Genomic DNA, 3,879 nt, shown 5'->3' on the forward strand with positions numbered 1-3,879 from the left:
CCCGTACTAAATATCTTGTTCCCAAGAAAATTATTGTTTTTGACAAACTGTTTATTTACGGACTAAAATATATAACTTTCAAACTTTTACAATGTTTACACTTTAGACACCAAACTTTCTAACTTACATTTTAGTCACTAACCAAAATTTGGGGTATTACAATTCTCGTTCTTTTATCTTATTATTGTTTTAAAGAATTGTATTATTGTTTGTTTGTGTATTGTAAATATTTATAAGACTTTAAAATAAAAATAATGAGAAATTGATTTTGTTGTAATATGCTTTTTGGTCATGAAAACCTTTTGTGTTCGATGTACAATTTGAGTTAATTGTGACAAATTTATTTTTGTGATAAAATAAATATTTTTTTATAACAGTATTTTGTCTCTATAATTTACATTTAATGACGAAATAGAAGTAGTGAGAATTAATTTTGTTACAATATGTATTTTGTCACAAAAACCCATTATTTGATATTAAATACAAGTTAGTTATGAAAAAACGTACTCGTGACGAAATAGTTAATTTATTGTGACAAATATTTTGTCGTGATAAGTTCATTATAGTAAGGAATTTTATATTACGATAAATAGTATAAAATAGTAACAACATAATTGTCACAATATATGACGGGTTGTTCTACAAACAAACTCGTCAAAATAAATATATCATGACGAATTTAGACTTTTAATGAAATAATTTTGTTGTAAGAATAGAAATTTCTTAGTGTGAAATGAGGGTTGAAGTTTCTTGAAGGGAAAAAGATAAAGAAGAAAGAGAACTAAAATGGATGGAGAGAGAACAAACTAGGGGTTTCTTATTTTAGGAAACTTCGAGGAAGATGGGAGGGTTTTTATATCCTCTTAACTTAAGAAAGGAAAAATTATCATTTTAGGCACCGGATTTTTCTATATTAGAAATTATGTTCAAGTTTAATTACAATTTCAATTGAACTCTTGAAATTAAATTAAAAAGGAAAAATGTAGCCCATAGTTTGAGATGTCACGTACACAGTAAGAAAACCTTCATAACTTTTGGTTAGTGAACATATTCACTAGAGGAAGAGACGACTTTGAGACAAAATGAGAGTAGAGGTAGTTCTGTTGTGCGCGGCTTAATATAAAGTAAATTTGAGGCGAATTTTAATTTGAAATATTATTTTATTTAATTTTAAAAATTATATAATTAATAATTTGATTATAATTTAAAATATTATACTATACGGGCAATAATCTTAAATTTTATTTGTCTATTCTAAAAAGATACACAATTAATAATAATTTCAATTATAATCGAGAATGTTTTGACGATAACTTTTTAGATTGTAACCAAAATAATTATACAATTTAGATGAATTATTATGAAAAATATAATATTTTCAACTTAAAATATTATCCAGCTTACTCTAAAAAATTATACTCTTTATAAAATGTTTTATTATAACAAATTTTTACTTTGTTTTTAACTTTATATTAAATGGTTGTATTCTACTCATCCTGACATTCAAGCCAACCGTCACAGCAGTTTTGGTTGTGTTGCAGCAGATTTTTTTTTTCTTTTTTTGGAGTTATTTGTGATATTTGTGTTCCTAAGGTGAGTTTAATGGAAGACGAGGATGATAGAGACGAGGATGATAGAGGCTGATAGAGTATTAAAATATTAAGGATATAAGAAGAGTTGTAACAACACAAACATATCTCTCATCATTCATTCAAAAAAAAAAAAAACAACTAATGATACAGCCAACATCCCCAGGATATAGGATACACGGACACAAATTTAACGCGTGAATAACTAGAAGAACCATAAGCAAAAACAAATACACTGCACCGAATTCGATTAACTTGCATTAAGCTTCTTTTGTTTGATGTAATCTTCCATCTCGTTGAGCCAAAGATCGGCAAAGTCGCAATTCTTGCAGGCATCAAACCATGGCCCTCCACGAGTATAATGTATAGCTTTAGGAAACGTCGTGGGATCATCCTGGACGACTCCGTTATGGCCTTCGAGGAAATTCCAGACAAACGAGACCGACCCGATCTCATCATCTTCAAGCCACTGGAACCTATGAAGAAACGCACCGGTCTGATTGTTAACGACCTCCGGGGTCAGGCCCTTGTTCTTGGGATGACCGCAATTGTACAACACCATGGAGGACCAATTCTTCCGAGGGTACATAGTCTGCACCGCACCGTCCATTTTCACCGTCTCCTTTGGGGAGTAATCGTGATGAACGCACATGATGGCGTATCTATCGTCGATCAACAGTCAACTCCTTTATATCAGCTAAATAAAGGAAATCGCAGTCGACGAACAAAGCCCAACCGTCATAATTGGACAGGTATGGGGTGAGGAACCGCGAGAAGGAGAACTCAGTGCTCTCGAGATTGTTGCGTTCACGCCAGTAGAGGCCTCTCTCTCGTACATCCGATTGAACGATAGGGATGATCTCGACGGGAATCGAAGTGCGTTTCAAGATTGAATGCCGGCAGACCTCGTAGGCAAGATCTTCACGCGTATCATAACCCACGAACACTTTGAAGGGTTTGCGTGAATCGCCATTGCTAGTAGCATGGTGAGCATTGCCATTAGCCAAAGTCATTGTTAGCACCAGCTCTTCTTCTGTAACAAACAAATATTTCAACAAAAGAAAACACACACGAGAAAATCAAGAAAATGTGTCAAAATTAACGAAAAACACAAACAAACAAGATCAGCTACAATATCCGCTTAAAACCCAGAAAAGACAACTAAACAACACAAAAAGAGGAAAGTCATTGCCTGAAAAAAAGAAGAAAACGCAGGAGCTCGAAATTCTTGAGAGTGAAGAAAGAAGGGGAAAGGTTGCAATGAGTAGAGTGATTCAGACTTGGAGACTATTTCTAGAAATGGAAACTCATTTATAATAATAATAATAATTATTATTATTATTATTATTATTATTATTATTTATACCATTCAGATCACATGCCAATAACCATGTGTTGGAGATTTCAGGTACGAATAAGAATCTACCATCTAGGTTTTAATTTTACTATAAGGATTCCATTTCTATTTATTTTATTAAAGTTCTAATAATTTTTTGAACTATTCGATTTAGTTGTCATTTAGAAATTGAGGAATTACAAATATGTATAATTGTTTTGCATCAACTAAATAATTATAATAAAAGATACAATTACTTTTTTTTATTTTTTATCGGATAATTTGCTTGATTGAATTTGTACAATGTTATAAAAACTAAACCAGAATAAAATTGATCAAATCATTGATTCAATATGCTTTTATTAAAAAAATTAAAATATAAAATTGTAACCATCTCAAAATAATATTATATAAAAATATGATTTATCATCGATTAGATCATTGATTTTTAATTTAATTGATTCGATTGATTGATTTAGTTTTTTTATATAGGATTATATCACAAATAAGTACTTAAAGTATATCTTCTTTTTTATTTAAGTACTTAAAGTATTTTTTTTTATGAAAATAAGTACCTAAAGTTATTTCTTTTTGTCAAAATAATGTACCTAAACTATTAAAACTTTTTCATCTAAGTTCTAAAAAAATTAACATGTGGCATTAATTAAAGAATACTTTCGGTACATAGATGAAAAATTGAATACTTTGGGTACTTTTTTTATCAGAAAATACTTTAGGTACCTATTTTGAACAAAAAAAGATAACTTTAGATAGTATTTTGACTAAAAAATATTTTAGGTACTTAAATGAAAAACAAGGAATACTTAAGGTACTTATTTGTTATATAAGCCTTTTATATATTTATATTTGGTTTGGGCCCAAAATGGAATATTGTTGATAGACAATGTGTGGCTGTACTTAGGCTTTACATAGCTGGTGGAGACTGATGCCTTT

General features: G+C 30.1%; 1 pseudogene; it reads right to left on the reverse strand.

Moving 5' to 3' along the window:
• Positions 1-1,839: 1,839 nt before the first annotated feature.
• On the reverse strand, positions 1,840-2,836 carry LOC120174034 (annotated as a pseudogene).
• Positions 2,837-3,879: the final 1,043 nt, after the last annotated feature.

This window comes from Hibiscus syriacus, unplaced genomic scaffold, assembly GCF_006381635.1.
Source record: "Hibiscus syriacus cultivar Baekdansim isolate YM2019G1 unplaced genomic scaffold, ASM638163v2 tig00112000_pilon, whole genome shotgun sequence".
In the NCBI taxonomy this organism is placed as follows: domain Eukaryota; kingdom Viridiplantae; phylum Streptophyta; class Magnoliopsida; order Malvales; family Malvaceae; genus Hibiscus; species Hibiscus syriacus.